The sequence below is a fragment of the Bombus vosnesenskii genome, unplaced genomic scaffold, assembly GCF_011952255.1.
Source record: "Bombus vosnesenskii isolate JDL3184/JDL3185 unplaced genomic scaffold, Bvos_JDL3184-5_v1.1 scf7180000013320, whole genome shotgun sequence".
Lineage (NCBI taxonomy): Eukaryota > Metazoa > Arthropoda > Insecta > Hymenoptera > Apidae > Bombus > Bombus vosnesenskii.
Window position 1 is genome coordinate 844,462 of NW_022882965.1, and position 27,266 is coordinate 871,727.

General features: G+C 34.2%; 1 protein-coding gene across 2 annotated transcripts in view; it reads left to right on the top strand.

The window, feature by feature from the left end:
- The first annotated feature begins 743 nt into the window (after positions 1–743).
- The window catches only part of LOC117235816 (diacylglycerol kinase 1), a 151,330-nt gene continuing 124,807 nt past the window's right edge, over positions 744–27,266 (top strand). Inside the window, exon 1 of one of the 2 annotated variants that reach the window (XM_033498179.1) lies at positions 744–1,041. The gene's annotated coding sequence lies outside the window, so the exon portion shown is untranslated. The remainder of the gene's footprint in view (positions 1,042–27,266) is intronic. The other variant, XM_033498178.1, reaches the window with a different exon arrangement.

A 27,266-nucleotide genomic window follows, 5' to 3' on the forward strand; every position in this document is an offset into this window, starting at 1 on the left:
CCGTAAGAAAACAAGAAAAGTTATTACAGTGCGCACACATTAATGCGAGCGAAGATGTAGGGTAGTGTCACGTTAAGTGGCCGAACTATGCCTCGATAACTGGCTATCGTTATCCCCACCAGTCATGGGAACTGATTTTATGAAGCGAGGTTTTAATGTTGCCTATGTGAAATAAATGTGTTAGGCTATGATTACATGCGTGTTTTGACGAATTGAATTATTAAAGCAATCAAATATATGTATAAATTATTACGAGTAGAGTGCAAGTTTTTATGTAAATTTATATTTTTAAGGGTATAATTAAAAAAGTATAAATTCGATAAAAAATTGTTTTATCTGCTAAGTATTATAGAAAGCACTATACTTTGAATATTATACATGTATATCTTTTCATACTATGTGCATTCTATACAATTTTACACTTTCAAATTTCCTGCAATAAATGCATAAGAATCCGCAATCTATGAATGTATGTATACGTATATCGGTTTCCAGATGTTTCATTCGTCAGTATGACAATTTGCACATCCACTGTAACCGTAGCCTTAGGTGCCCGTATTGCATTCGCGCTTAATGAAAATGAAAGATATTCCAGATTTCTTAGAAGTATACCGTCCTTGGTAACTGACCAGATAAGGTCCCAACCCGCGACCGGTTAGCGAAGTATTACTATATAATCGGTGGGTCGGTCACGTGTGTGTGTGTGTGTATGTGTGCGCGCGTATGGTGTGTGTAAAACAGGTGGCGCTGATGCAGGAGCCACAACCGAAATCGAGAAAGTCAGTCAGTCGGTCTCGCGCCTTACGCGTGTGCTTGTCATGTTTTGTGTTCGTTCGTAGTATTGGGGCGTCGTGTTTCATTATCACGTATTCACATTTAAAACGATTGTCAACGATTTATCGTGACAAGAACATTCCTTCTGTTCAATTCTACGAGGACAACAACAGGAACTTGCATCTAAACGGAGTGACGCCGGTTCAGGACGATGCCGGAAACGTAAAGGACGCTTCGAAGCGTCTATGACAGGATGATGCAGAAATGGTGAGTGCAAAATAATTGTTATCGTTTTTTCTTCTTCGAACGTGTTTCAATTTTAAAAACGTCCCTTAGTTATTCATGCAAACCTTATATCTTGTAACCGAAAGAAAATTACCATTTACCGGTTACAATCGTTCGCTTTATAAGATCGTAGTGATTTGAATCGACGAAAGCGCAACTTTATGCGACTGATTCTGAAATAAACGTAGTTTAGTCGTCTGTAAACGTGTAAGTGTCGATTGTTTCTAAAGCGTAATAGTCGTGCGTAGAAAAATGTGATTCTAGGAGATCACGAGTAAGATTTAGTAGAACGTTGAATCTGATCGATAAGAATTCCAAGACACGTTTGACAAACGAACATTTTCGAGCATCAATGATTCTTGCACTAAACCTATGGTCGATTGAAGTATAGATAAAGCTCGTACCAAAGTGATTAAAATTAAAGGTGCATACAAAATTACGTAATTCTTTATAGAAATTCTCTAGAAATGCAAATTTCAAATATTACTAACAGTCATTTTGATCAGCATGATAAATAGTTGTAATATTAAATTTGACGCGTAATTCGAGATTGTCATCCGAATTGAAAGAAACGTTTAATAAGTCTTAACTTCTGTTTTGACTAATTCGTTTTTCAAATACGGGACATATCGAGGTCGCACATTCGATGTCTATTCCTGATCCTTTGGGCGCGATCCTATTGACCTTCGACCTTCCAAGTCAGGCAAATATACATATTAGATATCTCTGTGTATACGTTTAGGAAGTCGTGTATGCACGCTGTTCCCGTTTTCTCGCGAAATGTAGAATTCTGCGGTTTCGAATGCATTATCCTTTGAAAAGTAACGTCCTCGTCTTCCATCTACCTCTCACTCCTTTTTTCACTATATGTGCACTTCCGTTTCGAGGTAACTTTGTTTCCAACTAGTTCCTACCGCCTTTTTCTTCAGACTCCAGACGAACTTTTGACGTTGCACTACGAGCGTTTTCGATTTTCGAATGTTACGAATATTGTTGTTTTATTGTTCCAACTTTAATCTTTTAAACGCTTCTTTTTTATTTTTATTATTTTCTCCTTAAATCTCTCTAAATGTACGTAATAATGAAGCAGTTGAAATAACTTTAATCTTTTGAAGTAGCAGTTGAAATAACTTTAATCTTGAATCTTCCATCAAAGAAAATTACGTTTTTTTATTATTTTACAAATCAAAATCAGGTAAATGTAATTAAATTAAATTATAATTGATTTATTTGTCTTTTTCGGGAACGTAATTCGTAATATCATGAATTTAAAGAACATCGGGTGAAATTCCATCCATAATAAATTTAATTACTGCTATATTTATTACACATCTGTTAAGAATTAATTACTCTGTATCTATATCTCAATCTTTTACTAATATATAATATAAATATAATTTAGGAATGTCTTGCAGTAATAAAAAGTTATATTGCAAACGAGTCTACAAAATTACGACCGTTTTGTTATGTCAACAGTTCTCTCTCGCGCGGAGAAAGGTTTTTTGAGGAACGTAGATACATATTCGTATGGTTGGTACATGTGTAAACGAACTATCGTGTTGCATCGTCGGCGGTTTTGTTGACAGTAGCGTAGACGTTGACCTTTGGCAGCAAAACAGTTTTCTAGGCGTGACGCTGTTTCCCTCAAGGTAAATCGATTTCGCGCGCGGTTTCGAAATTTAAATTTAAACATTAAATCCCGTCACACTGCCGAAATTTCTAGTTCGGTTTTTACATTCGGTAAAACGCCAGTGGTTTGCTTGTCAGATGCAACCGTTAGTACGTTCGTTAAGGTTTGTACAAATAATCATAGGTTGAAAATTTTTACATTTGAGCCTTCCAATTTTTGAGTTCGAATTTTCGCATCTTTAGGTCTGAATTTTCGATTCTTTTTTTTTTTCAATTTTCAAGTTTGGATATTCAAATTTGTTTAATTTTACGTCTACATCTTTCGATTTTGAACTTTGCACCCTTATATCTCTTTTTAGACGAATCTCGCAAAATCTATACAATTCTTGTTTAATTTCCTCTTTCCCTGAAAACCTTCAACACATTAAATGTCGCTCCTAGAAGGCCGGCACTAAACTTTCTGTTTAGGTGATATCGATATACCAAACGTTTGTCTTTTGCTTGTACAGGGTGGTTGGTAACTGGTGGTACAAGCGGAAAGGGGGTGATTCTACGCGAAAAAAGGAGTCGAAAATATAGAGTAAAAAGTTTTCGTTTGAGGCTTTGTTTTCGAGAAAATCGACTTTGAATTTTCGCTCGGTACGCGTGCGGTACGTTATAACTTATAACTTAATCTTTTGCTTATATATTCTTTTTTTTAATTTTTCTTTTTTTTTTTTTAATTTTTCCATCGAGACAACGATCTACAGTGAGATCCGTTAGAACGAGACGCGATAAAGTGCATGCGTACCGAACGAAAATTCAAAGTCAATTTTCTCGAAAACAAAGCCTCAAACGAAAAATTGTTATTCTATATTTTCGACTTCTTTTTTCACCTAGAATCACCCCCCTTTCCGCTTGTGCCACCAGTTACCAACCACCCTGTATAGCGTATTATTACTATATATGTAATATATTTATAGTATATTATTATAGTATATTAATATTATTATAATACAGATGTATCTTTACACATCATCTAAATGAAAAATAAAAGAAAATTAGTTCCGCGTTTAGCGTGCTAAAGGTGCTTTCAACTTAACAAACGCATATGCGTTTCAAAAGAATCTGATTATTCGTTGAGAACGCTCACTAATGAAAAAGTATTTTTGAAACATTGGCTAAACTGCATGCAACCTTATACGAAACATTGTCAAATCGAAACCGATGTTCCGGAACTATTGCGAATGTCGGATATGTCAAACTGAACTCAGCGAAAGTCCTTGGTGTTGTCTTGTTGATCGAGAGACTATTAATCTAACGTTGGCATTATTTCAAAAGTAACTTCTGCTTTTCGCTTATAAATGGCTGTACTTAGCGTTTCGCTGCGTCGCGGAAAACCACCCAACGTTATAATAGTAAACTTGTCATTATTGATTATGTAATTTCTCAATTTAACAACGAACCTCATTATTCCTCTATATATTCGTATTTATTTCTGTCGAGAATAATCAACTTCTTCTATTTTTTCTCCTTCATTAGGAAATTTAAATAACGAGGATCCAATTAATATTATTATCCTTTATGGAAGTTTATCGTTTTTTTGAGGTTTTAAATATTTCATTCGACAAACTTTCGTCAAATTAGACAATTTTACGAATAGCAAAGAAACATGTTTTAAACTGTTTTTAGTTAAATATACGTAAAGATTTATGAAATATTTCGATTTCATTCTTCTAACTTATCGAATAGCATTGCATCGAGCCTTTCATTTTCCAGCTTCGATATTGCCGCTGCTCTAAGTTGAGGTTATGTTGAGTTGGCAACTAAGTGATTGCGGATTTTGTCATTATCACCTAATGACAAAATCCGCAATCACTTAGTTGCCAACCCAATAGCATCACTCTGTCAGGAATTGAAACGAATGTATGAAAGGAGCTTAATATTAATTTTTACTATAAACAGGATTTGAGATCATTTTTTGTTAAGTTTAAAAATATATTTGTAAACGATTGCACAAGGATAAGATTTTGCACAGATTAGAATTCAGATAGAAGACTTAAAAATTAATATTGTAATTAACGTCCCGTCTAATTTCAGCCATTTTACAAATCTCTTCTGATAAAATGAAACTCACGGCAAACTAAGTCGATGATCGCAATAAATTATGTTCGAACAAGTTATGTTCAGTGGTTAGCTTTCCTATCGATTTCGACGCGGATGAAGATCTTTAACGGGGAAATAGACCAAGGCGAATTTATTGGTAGGATCTCGCGTCTGTGCTGTATTTATAAAATTTATGGAAACATCTAAATGGAATAAAGATTAATATTTAGGAACGGAAAATGCATAGAGTGCCTTTAGAGTCTAATATTATTTATGTCTACCTTTTCTTTGGGTTTCGATACGAGCGAAACTCTCTAACACCGAAGGAGAATAAGTTTCTTGATAGAATCGTTTAAATTTGTTCTGTAACCTATTCACTGAAAAATGTTCATAGACGAAGATTCAATATCTCAGAGTAAAGTGCACAAATGGGTTATACAAATGGGCGAATTTACAATTTTTGGAAAGTGTTTATAAAATTCTTGTTCAATCAAAAGCCTGGCGACTATAACAATTCGAGGTAGGAGATGAAAGAGCTGAAAAGTGGATATCAATAGGCAGGAAAAGCAGCATGAAAATGTTACTTTCTCAGCGTTTTTAACCCCTTGAATCCTCCTCTTACCTTTCGCTTCGTCTTTTTCCATATTCCTCAAACTTGCGTGTGTCTTATTTTTCTCTCTATTTTTATTTTTCATATAGCTACGATATTGCCAACAAGCGATTGTTAACTATCCACTTTTGAAGTGTCTTTATGAAATTGGAAGCTACGATGGCAAACGTCCTTTCCAGAAATCTTTGGATTATTCAAGAATACGAGCTGCAATCTCAAAGTAATTATTGTTTATACGCGCCATCAACGATGCTTGTGAAATGCGAGGATCGCAGGTAGTTGAAAATTTCCTGTGTTGAGGCTGTAAGGAATTTTTTTAACGTTGTCTCTAGATCTTCTTCCACCGTCTTACTCGCTTCTTCCCTTCTATAACACATTTTTCTTCTTTCTTCGTCTCTCTGTTTTCCCTCCATATGGTCCCCTTAACAAGGTCAACCTACCGAGGCTATATTACCATTACGACGTATAAGTTTAGGTTAATAGTTTCTCATTTTTATCCCTCTTTCGTGTGCTAAACGTGAAAAAGCACGACTCGCGGCTAGGAACTAGGCTAGCGATGACGGTTGAAAGTTGGAAGAATTTCAAGTGCTTGCTTCGATTCTGTCTTCATGGCCAACACATCTTTAGCGGATGCGAGTATATTTTTTAATATAAACAGGATTTGAGATCATTTTCGTTAAGTTTAAAAATATATTCGTAAATATATTCGATTGCACAAGGATAAGATTTTGCACAGGTTAGCATTCAGATAGAAGACTTAAAAATTAATAGATACCAACTTTCTGTAATGTTCCCCTGTGTCATGAGACGATGTTACGAGACATTTCACATTGTACTACTTGCAAAACAATTCGCGATTAAACCAACATTATTGGTTAGTTTTATCACGTTTAAATGTTGATTCAGATGGTAAAGTCAGGTAGAATGATTTTTGTAAGCGATTCTTAAGGCGATGTTCGTATTAGGTTTCTTTCCGAAAAGTTTCTTTCGTTTTATAAGGTGATAATAGGTGAACGACAATTTCTGTTTTGTATTATTTTATTGAATTAGGTATGATTTCTACGTTATTACGTTCGTGCATAATTCAATAAACTAATATAAAACAAAAAACATTGCGCGTCTATTATTTCCTTATAAAACGAAAGAAGCTTTTCGGACAATCTAATATTAATCCAAAACTAATATAGAAGCGAGTTGTTTTAATTTAATTAGCTATTTTTCACGTCGGTCGTCTTTTTCTTCACTTGGCCCGTAAATAGGGCGCATTTTTTAAATTTTCAACTACTGATTTTCTAAAAGATGACCACCTTTTCAAAACAACTTCCAGTAGCGTGAACTGAGTCTTGTACTGCACTTATCCTTTTAATTAAAGGTATGATAAGCATATCATAGTTATTGTTTTATTTATTCTTACACATATGTACACCAATATTACAAAGTTTAGAATTACTAAATGTTTCACAGAATATAACAATTTAAAAGAAAGAAGTAAACACAGAATACTGGTATTTTAGAAAACTTTTTAATATACAGGGTGGTTGGTAACTGGTGGTACAAGCGGAAAGGGGGTGATTCTACGCGAAAAAAGAAGTCGAAAATATAGAATAAAAATTTTCCGTTTGAGGCTTTGTGTTCGAGAAAATCGACTTTGAATTTTCGTTCGGTACGCGTGCCGAAAAAAAATTTTTTTAATTTTAAAAATTTTTAATATTCTATATTTTCGACTTTTTTCGCGTAGAATCACCCCCTTTCCGCTTGTACCACCAGTTACCAACCACCCTGTATAGGTCAAAGGTAAAATGGAGAAAATCATTTAAAAACTTTTACTCCGTGCTGTATATTTTGATTTGTAGTAGCACAAACGCAGTTTCTATTTCAACTAATCCAATGTGTTCCAAATATCCCAATAACCTACCATTCTGATTTTTTAACGAGTTTGTGCAACTGTTGATGGAATTATCGTAATGTTTACATTAACCGAGTAATTTGCTATCCTCTGTTAGAATTCCATCAACATTGGATATCCAACTAGTCTGGCGTTAAACGCGTTTAATAATCACCGTTGTCACGCATGGAAATCGTTGATTGCCCGTGCGTTTATCATAGAAACACTAGCGATTACCACATACTATTTGTTTACGTTTGGAACGCTGCACCGTGTAGTGACGCGAGACACACAGTCTGTAGACCACTACGAACACGTTGAAAACAAGGACGATACGCAACTGATCTCGTACATATGAAATGGAATATCAAACGTTAATTCGATTTTTCTACTCTCGATTCCAACAAACAGCTTTTTCGTGATTCGTTACGAATCGTGCGATACGTGTGTTTGCGATGGGTATCGCTAGACAAAAATGTTTTTGAACGATCAATGATTTACCAACTAATACTACTGACGAATTGACAAGTTACTGGCAATGGTTTACACGACTTGTTCTCTGTAATTTTCAAATTTATATTCTGATGGATAAAAAGACGATTCATATATTTATTACTATCATTGCTCAACGCGCTCCCAGGGCCCGCACATTTTTAAACGCTGCAGAAACGTGCTTGCCAAGCTATGGGACGCATGTACAGGGTGGTTGGTAACTGGTGGCGATTCTGCGCGAAAAAAGAAGTCGAAAATAAAGAATAACAATTTTTTTTTTTTAATTTTTCCATCGAGACAACGATCTACAGTGAGATCCGTTATAACGAGACGCGATAAAGTGGACGCGTACCGAGCGAAAATTCAAAGTTGATTTTCTCGGAAACAAAGCCTCAAACGGAAAATTTTTATTCTATATTTTCGACTTCTTTTTTCGCGTAGAATCACCCCCTTTCCGCTTGTACCAACCACCCTGTATATAGATTTTTCATTTGCGTTTGGTATTATATTCTGTTAGAATCTAATCTCGAAATTAAGATTAATAATCTGTGGAAGACACGATGTTTATGTTGAAATAATATTATGTGATCTTTAGTAAACAAGAATTACAGGAAATATAAGTGAGTGTCGTGGAATGTTGACAGTTGGCTAGTTATTCTCAGACTCACTGACTTAGCGACCCATGGCCCCTGAAAAGATTTTCGACCCCACTCTCTATGCAGTAATGAGTGTGACCTGTGTAGATGCTGTGTGGCGGCACGTGCTACGGAACCTTCCAGCAGCTTCGCGATACAAAGCGCTACGCCGTTGTCACGACCGGCATACTTCAAATCCGACGGACTGACGATAGAGATAAAGATGTGGCGGCACTCGGCGACAATGTATATCGCTGAAGTGCCTAACGAACCATCAACATCCCAACGGTCCTTCCACCGAAGGTTCTAGAAGAAAGAGCACGTGGCAACGATCGCGGACGCCTAGCAAATGCATGGACGGTGGGGATGTTGAGGGATGACAAAAGAAAGTAATCGGATCCGATCGAAAGTAAAATCATAAGAGTCAGTCTTAGAAAGTCACGCCTAGAGTTCGGAAGTAGATTGTAAAGTGTATTGATGTTAGAAAAAAAAAGTTTTCTTTTTTATTTTTTACCTCAAATTCCTTTTTTATTTTGTTATTTTACGTGACACCGTCAAAGCGCGACACCGACGTGCCCGATGTTCCATCCATATCCTTACGCTCCTTCCGCCGAATTCTCGAAAGAGCATACACGCGCCAGCCGCCGCGGTACGTCGAATGAACGCACGCTAGTGGGGATATCGAAGGGCAACGAAGGGAAGAATCCGTTCGATCAATCACCTCATCTGTATAAGACTAATATCGTTGTATTCCAACATATTCACATAAAGTATTTGTGGTGGAATTGTAGAGGATTGATAAAACGGTAACGAGAACTTTCTGTTGCAACCCGTCAAATATATTTCAAATAAATGAAATTAATTATAAATAAATATAGACAAAGTCGCTCGTACAAACGTATTCGCAAAGACAGTGTATAATCGCTCGCAGATAACTCGAAGATATTAATCGAGAGCTCGTATAATAACTCGTATCATAACTGCTAATAACTCGTATGATAATTAATAATAGCTGATTCGCTGGCGATCGCGTCTGTTTATTTATATTGGTAGGAGGAGAGTCGGAAAATTCAGATTCGCCTTTGTCCGACGTTTGTACGTATACTAACGATCTTAATACTCCGAGGCAAAACAACAACATTATTTAAATTGTCCTCTTATTTAAATTGTCATGTGCCGCTACGTATTTTTAACACTAGAACTACCACATCAATTAAATTCACTGGTTTTATAATTTTATTTTAAAATTCCTACTTTATGTTATTTTTTCCCGCAATGGTGTAATGACTTTCGCAACGATGACTAAAAGAATCCTCTTATTTAATCTTCTTATTTAATTTAAATTGTCATGTGCCGCTACGTATTTTTAACACTAGAACTACCATATCAATTAAATTCACTGGTTTTATAATTTTATTTTAAAATTCCTACTTCATGTTATTTTTTCCCGCAATGGTGTAATGACTTTCGCAACGATAACTAAAAGAATAATACAACGAATTTTATTTTGTTTTTTATATATTCAAACTGAAAATAATTTTGTATCGAGGCTACTTATACCAGAAGCAGTCGAAATGACTGGTACTTGTCAGTGTAAAAAGGTCCTGCAATCTGTTTATCGAACCCCAATTAACCAGTTTCCTCGTTTTCTACAACTTGCCACGCGTTTTTCAAATTTTTACCGCGTATCATTCAGTACGATGATGTCAGTTATTAGGAAAATTCCGGATCGATCGCTAGAAATACCACAGCAGTCAAAACGACTGGTTCTACAATTTTATAAATGTGCCAACCCTCGTTTAGGTCGATCATGGTCCCAGATGGATTAATAATACGAAAAATGTACTACATAACATGGAATTCCTTCTGTCAGAAAGTAATAAACCAATAAATATAAAAATATTCTATTATTACGTATTTTTTAAAGTCTAGTCATTTTAACTGATTTTGGTAGAAATAGCTTCGTGTTAACTATCGGTAGTTCTAGTGTTAAATATTACTATATATTTTATACATCTATTTATTATGTAAGATTTTTTCAACTATTATTTATTTCACAAACTTGAATAATGCTTTAGAGTGTAATATCTGGTAAAGCATTTTTTGTTATAAATTGTCAGTAAGAGATCGAAAATGTAAACGACATTTAAAAAGCTGTTTCCTTACAAATTAAAACACGAACTTTGAAATAAGAGAATGTACAACAATAAAACACTTTATAAAATACGGTAGACGATCGGCATAGATCTACCGATATACTGACTGATTGTTTTCACATGCTTGGAATATCAACATTCAGTTGTTTTGCTAATCATTTGTCACAAGAATGCTGGAGGCTTCATTATCCTGGTAACGTAACAAAAACAATTGTCTCCGGTTGCTTGAGTCATCGATTCAATCGAAAAAACATGAAAACGAGATATCTCGTGACCCGTACGCAATGTGTTAATATCATTAATTCACGACGTTTGATTTGTAAGATTTCACTAATAATATTAATCCAATTGTACAAGAGCGTGGCGAAGATCATTTTTATTTTTAGTGAAAAATTTCAATTTTCTTTTTCTTTTCTTATCTTTCTTTATTGAAATACGAGACGGAATAAAATCGCTTTATCGTTTTCATGGAAATTTATTTGAAATGCTGGTTTATTTGCAAATAGAAAGAAATCGTTGGCGTTTGTTTGACGTTCCCCTCCCGAATCGGATTTAATTTGTGACTCGATTGAATGAAACGCTTGCTCTCTACTCGGTCACACTACTACGATGCTCTATTTGTCTTGAAATTATCTTATGTCGTTTGTATCAGGTTTGCTTAGGGTTTAATGCTAGCGGAAAGGTCGTAGAATATTTGACAGTCGTAACTAACTATCATATCTTATATATTTAGTAGAAATGGAGAAAGTATAATCAAATGAAATGCTAAATTCTATCCCCAATTCATCAGTTACAATCGTTAGTATATATTATCTTTTTACTTTAACTCAGGCTTTCCATCATTTTACTACAGTTCCTCCATTTAAATCTCTAAATATACATACGGACGTACAGAAATTACAAAAAATATTGACACACCGTTCAACTTGTAGAATTTGCATACTAATTAATTAGCATATTAAATTTCGTTTCTTCTAGTTTCTTCACTTTCATATGACTAAAAGAATTTGATGCTATGAGAATGAAATGTAATACCACATAAAAGAATGAAATAGGAAAAACAATTAATTGGAAAATATAATAAAGAAAATATGTGCTAACATTTTTGCCACTCGCTTTATGTATTATGTTGTGGCAAAAGTTTCTTTCATTTTACAAGGAAATATTCGGTTGGCAACTAAGTGACCTCCTAATTTTTATTAATTTCCCATTATCACCTAACACTTTGACTGCCACGCCGAAATCACATGTTTCGCTCAGGACGCCACGGGAGTATTTTTATTATTCAAAGCATATAATGGCAAAATAATAATAAATTGACGATGTAAGACAACATTCTTCACCAATGGACCGGTTATCTTATTGGTGGTCACGGTTGACCACCGTGGCGCCTTGGTAACAGTTGATAGCGACATATTGTAACGAAACTTCGTTTGTTTCAACAAACCATTCGCATTCGTTCTTTCGTTGTAAACAAAACGTGCAGAATATATTGTTGAAACGTGTAGAAGATATTAGTAAACGGTATTTGCTCATTCTATATATAATAGTAAGGTACGTTCGCACTTCTAACTTCAATTATATGATTATAAAGCAGCACTTACGATTATTTTCTGAGGTGTGTTTATAATAATATTCGTAGGTTACCCCTGGAAGATATGGATGCAAACACAGTGCACCGTTAGATGCAACATTTGTTCTCATTTTTTTTATCGATGTTCTAATAAAAATGTTTAATTGCTCAATAGGGTACTTTTTATTTCAAAGTATCTTCTATTTATCGGTTATATTCAAAATGCCCCAACTGTCAATTTTCATTCAATTTTTACAATTGTAAGAAGTTGAAGCGCTCCGGTCACCAATGACCAACGTGGCAGTCAAAGTGTTAATGACAAAATCCGCAATCACTTAGGTGCCAACTCAATAATAGACGCACAACATTTTTTCTTTTATATTATTTTATCGAATTATGTATGATCCATTTCCTTCTATCAGAACCATCTAATACTAATATTTCCACATAATTTATGTCTATAAGATGCTATAACGACTAAAGATCTAGAATCAATTGTCAATCAATGTAGAATCTACGATCAACTGGATAGTTTATCCTAACACACTCCACTGCAATTGTTTCTCCCTTTCTTCCTGCTCTTCTGTTTCAATCTGATCGATTTGAGAATTGACTGCCACCCAACGTACAAGATATCTTGGTACTCTAAACCGATTCTTCAAACGCCCGCTACGAAGTCTGTTTTCAAAGCAAATAGCTCGCGGCGTGGTCTCGCCTCTATTTCCTCGTTGCGATTTCCAAATTCTCTTTCCCTTCTTCTTTCGATCTCGATCGTGACTTACGAGTGTGTTTTTACCAAGAATACGGCGCCACTAACTTCACAGCTCTTTCGGATTTCGCGCCGGTCCAGTGCCAAGAGTTTCGTAACCGACGCGGCGGCTGTCGCGCGGATTCGTGCAAGTGCCATTGACATCGAGAATGCCAACCGACCACCTGTAGAAACAAACGCTCGAGCCAAACTACTGTCGTCACCGGCTGTCGCTGCTAATTTTGCGATTGTTTCGTAGACGCGAGCCGTCAACCGGCCTCTTCGGCCGATGTAGATGATTTGCACTCGTTCGCGAACCTCACTGCTACTCGAAAGTGCGCTCTGGACGATGATTCAATTATTCCGTAGTCTATAGTTAGATTCTGTAGTTAGATGGTGTGAAACTTGGTCGTGATCGTCTGTGAAACTGGTTCATTAACGATGCACAATTAATGGAATCGTTTCGCGGTTAGGATTGATGTTTCTACTGAAAGTAGTATGAGAACATTATCAGTCAGGCAAATTGCAGTGTCTGGTTCTTGAACGGTTTTACTAATTAATTAGACAGAAATAATAAACGTATTTGTTGCATATTATTTAAGGAATTATTCCTTATGCATATTATTTTTGTCAACATAATTATTGCACTTTAATTCTCGAGCTTTTTGACGAAACAATTTAAAAAGGCAAGCAATGAGGATAGTATGCAGCATACTGTGCTGTGACAAATATTGTTACACCAGGGATAATTGTGTTGTAGTAATAGTAAATGTGTTAAACAACCAATTAGAAGATGCTGTCATAAATTTTTACAGATTAGTAACTTTACTACATTTTATCTAGAAACAATAGGTACATTATTGTGCAAAATTCTTACATCATCTCATAAACTAAATATACTTTTGAAAAATTCTTCTATGTCTTATCATGGTGTAAACTGAGGAGGGCTGTTTCTCTAGAGATGACAACGCTAATTATGTTGAACGAATCAATATTTTTTAAGGTATTTACTGATCCTGGAACTAAAGTAACATCAGGTATCCCTGTATTCATCCTTAAAAATAAATTATGTGTTTCTATGTGGTAAATGTAAGAGTTTTGCACGGTACTGTATATTGTTAACTTCTTCTGACAAATTATCATATCTTACTATCTTTTAACGTTGGATCATAAAATTTTATTTCAATTTCAATTTCGTTAGCAGCAGCTGCCAACGCTTTCAAGCGTTTTATTTGAAATTTACTTGGACTAAAAAATAATAACAATTTAAAGAAATAAAGGAAGAAAGAAATTCACTTAAATACCAGTTGTATTCATACTGTTGTTGTATTTTCTAATTTTATAATGATATATCTTGAAACAATTTCTCTCGCACGTTTCACAAAAAAAAGTGGGACTCCACAAACGAGCTCCTGAGATGAAAACTGATGTCGAGTCGCACTCGACATAGGAGTGCAAAGAGTTAAAGATATTAAACACTAAAATTTTTTTCATTATGTTTTATTAGATCATATGATGGACTTTTTGCATTCTTCTTCTCAATTCAAGTCATCGTAATATTGTTCGGTAATAATGTAGAACCGCTCCTAAGTGACTGGTTTTACACGACTATTATGGCTTTAAACTTCGTTGTCGGATTCTTCGTTGAAAACTTGCCAGACATACTGTTTGCTTGAATTGCAGGAATTGTGGCCATTCGCTCGATGAAATCGTTCTGTATCTTCGCGTGTTATCTCGAACGCATGTGGAAACGATCGAACCTTTCGATTGTTCTTAGATCGAATCTCATCGAACACGTGTCTTTGTCGACGTACATGTTTCGCACGAGATATTTCGCCTAGTAAAAAATTTCTCAGCCAAGTGAAAGCCACATTCCTTCTGTTCTTTTATCAAATTTTTCCACTCTACTATCTTTCGAAATTTATAAGCAGCGAAGCATCAGTTTTCTAATTTTACGTGATTTATCATCTGGGTCACACTCCATGTACCATCGATGGCTCACGCAGTAGTTCACATATTTTATAATTTTATATTTATTAGATAAATTCTGTTCCGTAAAGATTATAAAAATTATTATTGCGATAAAAGAAATTAATTATACAAATTATCAAATATTACAGTATGCATTATTATACCGTGAGTGTAAATTTATGTAAATTTACATTTTTATAAATTCGACTACAAAAGTAAAATGTAAATAGAGATTTATTTTACGCTCTAAATTTACATATTTAAGATAATAGATGCGGAAAAAAATACATAGTATAATCTATATAATAAATATAATAAATATGATCGTGAACCAGAAAATAATATATCCAAACTATCATACGAAATTGAAACGTATTAGCGAAAAATATCTTGCTTAAATTTTTCAATTCGATCAACGCACGCGTTAATTGGTTTCGTTAACGAATATACGTGTTTCCTAGCTTACCATTTAAAAAACGTTGATTTTCGAAAGAAATCAGAATTGTACGAAAATAGTTTCGACATCGCAACTATAATTCATCGTACTTTTTAATGTTTGAAAACTCGGTAGGAATTATTATCATAACTGGCCACGGAGGAATAAGTCCGCGCACTTCTATTAGTTATTTATTGCTGAAGTTTATCTCATAACATCTTTAAAGTAGTTGCTGTTCAGTTACATTTACGAGCGGTACAATACGCTATCTGTATTTTCCTCGTTTCTTCTGCTGATGTAAGTTACCCATTGCCAAGATATCAGTATAAATGTTAATCTTATCGCATCCTACATATTGCTCCTTTTCTCATTACAGTTTCCACCCATTACAATTCTCCTCTACACCTCGATTCTACACTTTTTGCACCTACATGTTATCAGATAACATTTTTTCTCTTAGAGCGAATTTTTTGTTCGCCATCCTTTTTCTAATCCTGAATCTCAGTGTAGTTTATAGCTGTTTACTTCTAGGTATATATATAGGTAGAGACTTTATGTTTGTGTTTTAAGTATCCTTGAATTTAGTACAGGAATAGTCAGATATTTTGGGTATTCAACGTTTTTAAACTGCGTGCGTTATTTCATTGTTTTAATTCATCAATTTACCTTTCTTCGTAACAAGATTTATGAAATATCGTAACAGAGATACAATTCAGGATAACTATACATTTTTCAATAATGTAGAATAATTTTTAGCCAGTCATCTTATGGACGAATCATTCATTTGTTAAATACATTGCAACAGTTTTAAGAATATATTCGTATTTATGTTGATATCTCAGCGGTATAAATTCGAAGAGAAAGGAGAACTCTGTACTCAGCATCAACGACAAGTACTTCAGCAAGCTTTTTTTTCGTCATATAATATCCTAAAGTAATATAATATCATAAAATGTCACAGAGTCGCATTAATTTCACACCAATAAAATGAATATCAATCATATCGATAAAAGGTTCAAGGTTCAAGCTATGTAACACAGTAGCTTTTCTCATACATATCATATTTGGAAAATGTTAAACCCACTTAAACGAATGATATATTTTTCCACGAAACAAATCAATACAATCAATAGAGTAATCATTTAGGTGAAATTTTTATCTCCAACATCATCGTTAGAAAAATTTATACAAAGAGACACGCACATCTTTCTTCTACACGTTGCTTCCTATTCAAAAAGCATATTTCAATATATTTCATAGAAATATTAAATAATGCAAATGAAATTTTAGCTCGAATGTATCGCAAATACAGTAGAGAATTAATTATCGCGTTTATTAATTTATTAGAGAATTAATCAATTTATTAGCCAGACCTAGCAAAATTGATATTTTTAAATATTTTACAATTGTTCTATCGTGCAACTCTGTACAGTCACGAAGAGTAATGGTCGTCTCTCAGAAATTTCTCTAATAATTGCGTTTCTCTGCCTCAACGATCGCAGTCGCGATAATCAATCCACGCGACACGTGGAGCAGCAGCCCTCTCAGCCGTGAAATATCGTTTCACCGTTGCGCCACGATAAAGCGTTGATTTATACAAGTACTCAAGTCACGGTGTAATCACGATACAATCAAATATCGTTCGCTTTCTTTCGAACAAGGTAATCGTAATAATGTTCGCGAACGTGATCGATCCGCCATACTGTCAAACCTAATTGTAAATCAAAGCAAAACTGCTTCACTCGCATTTGTACGTTGCACGAATGCAGCACAGTCGACAATGGTGGTATTTAAATTACGCATCACGGACGAGGAAAATATATTGTGCGATATTTTATTGATTCGATGTTTGTAGCTTGTCAATTGGGCATATTCGATTCCTATTAGATTGGAAAGCACTCGATCGCTGGCTATTTAATCACAATCGATAATGTGAATAATGTATAGCATAATTGAAACGTATCGAAACATAATTATGTTAATTTAGAACATATAATACAGAATCTCTGTCCCTTTCTCACAATTTCACTTTGACACGAGTGACGTATGTTAAAAATCGAGAATTCTCAGGTATCTGTAAGGATGAATTTCAAGATTGAACTATTTACTAGCATGTAATATACAGGGTAGTTGGTAACTGGTGGTACAAACGGAAAGGGGGTGATTCTACGCGAAAAAAGAAGTCGAAAATATAGAATAAAAATTTTTCGTTCGAGGCTTTGTTTTCGAGAAAATCGACAGTGAGATCCGTTGTAACGAGACGCGATAAAGTGCACGCGTACCGAGCGAAAATTCAAAGTCGATTTTCTCGAAAACAAAGCCTCGAACGAAAAATTGTTATTCTATATTTTCGACTTCTTTTTTCGCGTAGAATCACCCCTTTTCCGCTTGTACCACCAGTTGCCAACCACCCTATATAGTGTTATAACTATTCAATAAAACTCTATTATTTAACAATGATATTGATAGCCGATTCTCTTGTTCAGATAAGGTCTATAAATATTATAATATAAATATACAAGAATTTAAAATTGTTTTTACTTTGATAAAAAGGAGTTAGTAAACGTTGTCGAAATTAGACACTTGGATATTTTTTAAAGCACTTTGGATCTATGTGAAAAGATGATCACACAGTACAAACATTACATATCCTCGAGCAAATTACAGTAAATATTTCCTTCTACTAATATAACATTAGAATTTGTAAACAACGAATAAGTAAAATTACATATATCTATGCAGTACTTTCAGAAAGCAAAACACTAGACGATAATGAAAGCTCGTAACCTTATTCCGTCCCTACAAATTTATGCATGTCTGTACACATTCTACTTCAATAAACTAGCATGTGAATGGGAAGGAGCGAGCAACACAAGTTCAAATAATAAGGAAATTGGAAGGACATGACAGAGGAAATAGGCATGGTAGACATCGGTACCAATAACCGTAACTCGCTGTTCAGTTCCATCACCGTAACGTGTTTCATCCCATCGAACCCTTGGCCGACATCTCGTAACTCGTTGACACGCAGCCTCTCTTCCGGCGCAAGTTCCTTCGCGACGACGATTACGGACCCACTTGTATCCATTTCTTGGTAGCTTTCCGTATTCTTATCCATCTAACCATATCCATCGCGCCCGACCCCCCATGCAAAACGATCGATCGAGATTTTCTCGCATTTTCTTCAGAAATATTCGAGGCGTTCGCGTGTATCGATAAAGAAATTGGCCGCTCACTCTCGACCGAAGCGGAATAAATTTAGAAATTTAGGAATTTAGAGACACATCGAACGAATTTTCGCGTTTCCTCTGTTCCGGAAACGTTGACGGTCAACGCGGGGGTGGCGTTCTGGTGTGTTCCGAGGTATCTGTATAAAAGGCAAAGAGCCTGGCAATCGACGTTGAAACGTCGCTGACGGAGTAGAGTGCACGGTCTGAGTGGCCACTTAAAATCTTACGGTGACGGAACGCCTTCGTAAATCGAATAAAATTATCCCTTCGAGTGCCTCGTGGCTGAGAGAATTTTTGAAAAGGTGTAGCACGTGGGTAAACGTAACACTATGGAGAAACGATCGTTGTTCGATCGCGTTACGATTTTGAGTGCTCGTGAATTTTACCTGCGAATGTTTTATGGTTGGAATCGATATGGAAGTTTTTTTTTTTATTTATTAAATTTTACAATCAATTCTCGCATTGAGAATTTTCAGTAATTTTTTCTGGCATGGCGCAGTGACATGGCTAATTATTTATAATAAGTTAATACTTAAAGTTAATTAAATAAGTATAATTTATAAGTAAGTATTATAAGTAAATATTACTTAATTTAGATAACTAATTGAATCTAGCGTTTAGGTCTAGCGGGTAGTGTCTCTTCAGCCTGCGGATCTGAAGGGGGGTTTCGATGTTTGTTGACTCTTTTGCTATATCTGTCGCTATATTTTGCTATTTCCTCTTTGACTGTTGGTATCTTGAGGTCGCGATGTATTAGTTCGTTGGTGACATACCAGGGTGCATTTATAATGAATCTTAGCGTTTTCGATTGGAAGCGTTGAAGTATTTCAATGTTGGAATTACTTGCTGTTCCCCATAGTTGGATTCCGTAAGTCCAGATAGGTTTTATTACGGTCTTATAGAGGGTAATTTTATTCCGTGTGTTTAGTTTGGAGCGTCGGCCAGTGAGCCAATAGAATTTTTTGAGTTTGTCCTTTAGTTGCTTCGTTTTGTCTGTGGTGTGGCTTTTCCAGGTTAATCTCCTGATATGGAAGTTCTTATTTTTTTTCGCACACCTGTACTGTTATTCTTATATTATATAATTCTATTTTTAAATTTTAATACCCTAATCGTGGTATTTATTTAATTTTAAAAACTGTTATAATTTAGTATTGGTATTCGCTGCTCTCTTTCTTCTTTCCTTTTAGAAAACTTTTAGTCATTAGTGAACAAATAATGACTAAAAGTTGTAAAATAACGATTATTGACAATTAGATAGTCAATATATTAATGTTGGTGGAAGTATTTGCAGCTACTGTCTTCAGATTTCTATGCTTTTTCCCGATCTTCCTCCTCAGACCTGTGTTTCCAAATTCTCGCAGTTTTCAACATATAGTTCTCGTACTTCAAAACTACTTCGCCGTGAAAAATTGAATCTTTATTGATAACTCACGTCTTCGGAAACTTGAGTTTATCACGATCAGCAGAGAGTTCTCGCGGCAGCTTGAACATCGTCATTCAGTAATAGAATATGCTTCTTCTGTTACCTTCCAATCTCTTATACAACTCCGTTTGATACAGCAAGATAGTCCAAAACCTTATTTTATGTTTCACATTCTTTAACACTTTGACTGCCACGCCGAGATCACACGTTTCGCTCAGGACGCCACAGTGTTTTAACACTGTGCCCCGTTAGATGCAAGATTTGTTTTCGTTTTCTTTTTTATTGATGTTCTAATGAAGATGTTTAATTGTTCAATGGGACACTTTTTATTTCAAAGTATCTTCTATTTATCGGTTATATTCAAAATGCCCTAATTGTCAATTTTCATCCAATTTTTACAATTATAAGAAGTTGAAGCGCTCCGGTTACCAATGACCAACGTAGCAGTCAGAGTGTTAACTTTTTACTTTGCAGTTATGGAAATGGAATGGCAAATAATGTATGCAAATACTAGAAGTAAAAATGCTTCAATCAATTTATATGTAGAAATAATATTTATTTAATCGTTTGAGCGCTATGAACGCATATATGCGTTCTCACACAATCATTCAATTTAGGCTAAAAGTGGCGTTAAAGTGGCATGATAAAAAAGACGTATGGTTGTTATGCACCTTACATTCTGATGATTTTGTTGAAATGAAAAAAATGAATTATCAAACTGGCGAACCAAGGCGAATACCAAAGTGTATAGCAGATTACAATGACTTGATGGACGCAGTTGATAAAATCCATACGATTTTGAGTTCACTTCACTGCGTTCGAAAAAGCACAAAATGGTATAAAAAATATTGTTTCCTCCTCTTAGACCTCGCTATATATAATGCATATATTCTTTACAAAAGTGCTAATAATAAAACTGGAACGTTTGAAAATTTTCATCTGCTTCTCATAAAGCATATTTTGCAAAAATACCCACCACGCAGAGTAAAGGCTGAAGGAGGAAAAATTGATTCGGACGACCTTCCATTTCGGTTAACGTAGAGACATTTGCCTACTTTCTGCGTAACCAAAGAAAATAATAAACATTCTTGGCGACGAAGATGCACTGTTTACGCTAAACATAATCTCACGACTGACTCGCATTACGAATGCAAAAAATGTAACATTGGTTTATGTATTGAACTCTGCTTTGAGATTTACCATACAATACAAAATTATTAAATGTTCAATTTAAAAGATATAATTAAAAACTTTTATATTCTTCGTGTTATTGTTGCTTAATGAAATAAGTGGTCATTAAGGCTTTTCAGGACACTACATAATTTATTTTAGTTACAATCAATATATTTTCCAATGAAAATTCAGTCTGCTCAACTTGCGCTCTTTCGTAAAAAATACGCAGCCCACGGTGTGCTTCTTCGTAAAGAGTGAGCAGTCCACGGCGTACGCTTAACGTCGGACAACGCAGCGCTCAAAAGGTTAAATCTTTGTTGAGCCTAGAATTTACATGCACTCTCGCTAAAAAAATTGTTTCTTATTTTTTCTTTTTTATTTATTCTGGTATTTGGTATATCATTGACTCATTTAACCTTTCAATTATTCTTGTGAATTTTTGCCGAATTGTTTCGAGTCGATCACCGAATCGTGAAGTTATCAGCTTGCAACGAGAGGAGGACAATGATATTACTAAAGTTAATAAATATCGGAAACTTGGATGGCCTTACGTAATTTTATCCATATACTAATCGTAAACTGTTTAAGTATAGTCCTTTCCCTTAGGAAAGGTTAAGTACGTACGATTCGTATCGGTTATGTTAATCACATAATAGCTATGGATCGTGTCTGTGGGAATTTCTCGTTCCGAGTGCTTTTTACACTTAGCATTCGATTAAGCGTTAAATTCGATTTAAACGTAAGCATGCTTAACTAATGCTCTGTTCTATAAACACCATTGTAACACGAACTGTTCGAGATATCGTAAATTTGAAGCATCACAATGTAAATGTTAAATGTTAATGTATTTATATACAGGGTGCTTGGTAACTGGTGATACAAGCGGAAAGGGGGTGATTCTACGCGAAAAAAGAAGTCGAAAATATAGAATAAAAAATTTTTTTTTTTTAATTTTTCCATTGAGACAACAACAATGAGATACGTTATAACGAGACGCAATAAAGTGGACGCGTACCGAGCGAAAATTCAAAGTCGATTTTCTCGAAAACAAAGCCTCGAACGAAAAGTTTTTATTCTGTATTTTTGACTTCTTTTTTCGCCTAGAATCACCCCCTTTCCGCTTGTACCACCAGTTACCAACCACCCTGTACATTATGTTGAAAATGACAACGTGAGTTCGTGCTCGCCATCCATATGCAGATGCGTTGGTTATAAGAAATAGTAACTAGAAGATAATCCTAGTTACGATCGATAGATTTGATCGATAGGCTTAAGATGCTTTTTTTGTTTTTATCCCTAGTTTTTGTAAGCGCGCGCAATAAAGGTTTTTTGGCTCACAACGATCTGATAGATTTATCCATTCAATAAAATAATAACTATTGTGATCCTACCTCTGAGTATAGAAATAAAAACATGTATTAACATGTTGTTATAATAATGTTGTTGTAATAATATACATATATATGTTATAATAATATAATGTAATATATATAATACATGTTGTTGAAATAACATGTATTATATATAATTCTTAAACAGTGGTTCGTACATTTATGAAAAATTGAAAGGTGCATCAATTGTACGAAATGCACATAATATTCAAGAAAAGTAAACATAATATTTTGCGAATGAAGCAACTTTGAATGAAATGATTCTTAACTCTTTGCACTCGAAATTTTATTCCAATTTCGTTACCAGCAGCTCTCAACTTTAAGTGTTTTATTAAGCGTTTTATTTGAAACTTAATTTTTATTTATTTATTTATTTATTTAAATTTTACAATTTGTCCAGTAGGACATTTGGTAAAATATTATAGCTTAGTGGTATAATAATATAACATGTGGATGGTTACCCCCAGCAGGGTTCCATCTTCAAAACTTATTTTAACTAAAAAATAAGACAATTGAAATAAATAAAGGAAGAAAGATATTCACTTAAATACCGGTTTAGTCACACTGTTGTTGTATTTTGTCATTTTTAAGCGTATGATATATCTTGAAACAATTTCCAGGATGCAATCCTGCTTCTCTCTCGCACGTTACACAAAAGTAGGTGGGACTCGACAAAAGAGCTCCTGAGATAAAAACTGCTGTCGAGTCGCACTCGACATACGAGGGTTAATATACAAAATGCTTGTTTTATTTTGAATTTGATAGTTGCAGTGGTCAATTTAAAAAAATGCAATGGGCAAATTTCGAAAAAAAAATTCGATTGGACAATTTAGAAGGAATTCACTGTTACAAATTTATTTATCCCGATTTATTTCGAAATACCATATTATGTGATCGAGGAAATTGCGATGTCAGTTTCGAACGCTTTTAAATCACTGCGACGTATATGCGCGACATACGAATTTCTCGTGCAACATGCACAGTTTCCAGCCTAGCAAAGGATGTCGGTACGATTATGTGGACCGTAATTAATTATCGTGGAATAATTAACACGTTTTAACAGCCGTCTCCGGATTGAAGCTTATCGATACCTGTCATCATTGCGCTAGCTAATAAAGAGAAGTGTCGTTATTCGAGTAACGTTTATGGAAAATATCTGTCCACTAATAAACTTATATCGAGCCCGCACTTTTCATGAAGTTTTCGCGTGAACTTTTCGTGTGAAGTATTCGTGAAGTTTAATGAGATTCATAGGAAGCGAAGATTTATGGATATAGTTAATCTCTAGAGAGAATCTTGTGATTTTCATGTGGAAATTTCCCATAGTTAGATCCTCGTGTTTTCTAACTTTAAATTAATTAATCCTTAGCAAACCATTTACGATATCTGCTTTGTTGCTGTATTATTTCCCTCCTCGTCGTATTCCGTGATAAATTTAACTATAACAATTTTACATATTCATCAATTCTATAAATCAAAAGGCAATATTTTTTCAAGTTTGCCTTGATTTTTCCTCGTGAAGTAAGCTATCATTTGCTTTGAAGAAGTAGAAGATAATCACATACCTGAGCCAACTTGTACAATGGAACTAGTGTCTTGAATAACATTTTATAAATCACACATTACAAATTTTCCTGTATTAATAAGTATCTTAGCATAACAAAACAAAGGAAATTCTATAAGTAAATTTTACAAACTCCTAAAAGAATTGAATGAAAAATTATAAAATCGTGAAACGAAAGTATTGTAACTCGTAACTTGAAACTTGTCAATTTTTGAAGTTGCTCATTATAAAATTTCAAAATAATAAAATACAAAGGAATAACAAAACCACAAAAACAAAAGCTCTAGCTGGTCGATTTACAACATTCTCTAAGAAGTTCACGCTTAGCTTGTCGAATAATCGAAGCATCCAGTCAGAAATCGAATGATTCGACTCCATCTGTTCATCTCTAACGCCCCGGTTATTCTACCAAAAGCTTGTCCTGATTTCTCTAAATCCTGCCATTTATTATTTCCAATATTTTCAGTGAAGTGTGCATTGACGATAAGCTGCGAGAAACTTTCCTGCATCCGTGGAAACGAAAGGGCAACGAGATTTAGTGACACGTTCATAGGCAGAAATTGAGGAATTCACGCATAGACGTCGAGCTTGTTAATTCTCCGTTAGATATTCGAGCTAATCCAGGTGTAACGGTATAATTCGATCGACTAAGCAGCAGAATAGAGCCGTTGTCTGTGCTACATGGTCTGTTAATGCAATCGTTGCCGGAATTTGAGCCACGATAAGTCGCGTCGCTTTAACGAGCTCTCAGAGTCGAGTAACGAAACTTCCGTTGGGATTTAAGTTGAGGATGTAACCTGGGCATCCTCTCACTAATAACGCTACTCCGATGTCATATTTCGTATCGCTTGACACCAGGTTCGATTGCATCGGGACCTCGTGTCCCGACTCCACGACGCGTTATATCGCGAAAGATTGCGTAATCGAACGTTATTGAGAAAGATATTGCCATCTCGTGTGAACATGGTGATGAAATTTCTGGATTTAATTTTCAACCCCTTCTCAACCCTTATGTGCTGTTCTTGGGATCATTCGTCATCATTTTAAATATGAATGAATTAGTCTTGGAACGACTGTGAAGCTACTTTTACAGATAATACATCGAGAAGAAATAACTCGATGATACAATAAGTATCGTGTGAAATAATTGGTGATTAAAAAGTTGGTGTTTCTTGAAGAAAGAATTTATACGTCTATCATAAATATGAGGCTGTCAAGAGCCAAATTAATCGACTCCAGCTTTTGTAAATTCCCTAATTTTGAGAACAGTGTTCTTAATACTTAGCCAACCGAATAGGGAGAGCTTTTTGACTTTAGCAATGTGTTTTCTTTTTTTTTCTTTTTTTTTGTTATTACCAGTTATTGTTTACCTGGAATTGTTGCCAATTAATTGCACCAATTTTTCTACTTTTATAAAGTACAGTATATAATAAAATACACCAATTTAGTGATGTTAAAATTAATTAAAAGGTTACACTGTCAGTTATGACTAAATAAAGTTATAATCGAACGATAGCACACTGTGAAAAAATATTAAAATGCATTATGAATTTTTAATTTCACCTTCAAGTCGTGTCATGTACCTCTAGTTATCTTTAATGTTTTTAATTTTACCTATATCTTTTTATATTTTTAATATATACGTTTAATTTGATAAAGAATATGTGAAATAAATTTATAATCGAACGATAGCACACTGTAAAAAAATATTAAAATGCATTGTGAATTTTTAATTTCACCTTCAAGTCGTGTCATTTACTTTTAGTTATCTTTAATGTTTTTAATTTTACCTATATCTTTTTATACTTTTAATGTATACTTTTAATTTGATGTTTTGTATAAACAATATGTAAAATAAATTTATAATCGAACGATAGCACACTGTAAAAAAATATTAAAATGCATTGTGAATTTTTAATTTCACCTTCAAGTCGTGTCATTTACTTTTAGTTATCTTTAATGTTTTTAATTTTACCTATATCTTTTTATACTTTTAATGTATACTTTTAATTTGATGTTTTGTATAAACAATATGTAAAATAAATTTATAATCGAACGATAGCACACTGTAAAAAAATATTAAAATGCATTGTGAATTTTTAATTTCACCTTCAAGTCGTGTCATTTACTTTTAGTTATCTTTAATGTTTTTAATTTTACCTATATCTTTTTATACTTTTAATGTATACTTTTAATTTGATATTTTGTATAAACAATATGTGAAATCGTCAAATAAAATCATTATCGTAAAATATAATTAACCATTTAAATAATTTGTACACTTCTTCGTTTTTTAAGTAGTAAACTTGGAAAAATGCGCGCTAGAAACGTATAGCTCGTCGTGGCGCGCGCGGTTGGCTAAGTGTTAACATAATTTTTCTCCTATTTTTTACGTTCTGAAAGTGTCTCGTATATATATATAGATGTTGAGAGTAATTTGAAATCAAATAATTAAATTATTTTGAAAGTTCTATCTATTATGTAGATATAAAGGGGACAGAGTTGCTTAAGACATTACAATTACCAATTGTAAGGTATTTAATAAATATTGAAAAAATTGATCTACACCTCCCGAAAAACTTACTCAACTCACGATTTTGTCTTACGAGATCTTTTGCCAGATAGCAGGCTTGTTTTTCAATTAGCTAATTATAATTCTTCTTCATCCATCGACATAATATAAATTATATTATTCTTAAACAATTATTATGTAGATGTTATCTTGATTTATGATAAGTTACGTATCACTAACGTACTTTAACACTAAAACTATCACACCAATCAAATTGACTGGTTTTACAATTTTATTTTAAAATTCCTACTTCACGTTATATTTTTTTCCGCAATGATGTAATGACTTTTATCTTGTTTTTTATGTAGTCGAACTCAAAATAATTTTGCATCAAGGCTATTTATACCAATATCATTCAAAATGACTGGTACTTGTAAAAGGGTCCTGCAATCTGTTTATCGAACCCCAATTAACCAGTTTCCTCGTTTTCTACAACTTGCCACACGTTTTTTAAATTTTTACCGCGTATCATTCGATACGATGATATCAATTATCAGGAAAATTCCGGATCGATCGCTAGATGCTAACGCTAGAAATACCACAGCAGTCAAAACGACTGGTTCTACAATTTTATAAATGTGTCAACCCTCGTTTAGGTCGATCATGGTCCCAGATGGATTAATAATACGAAAAA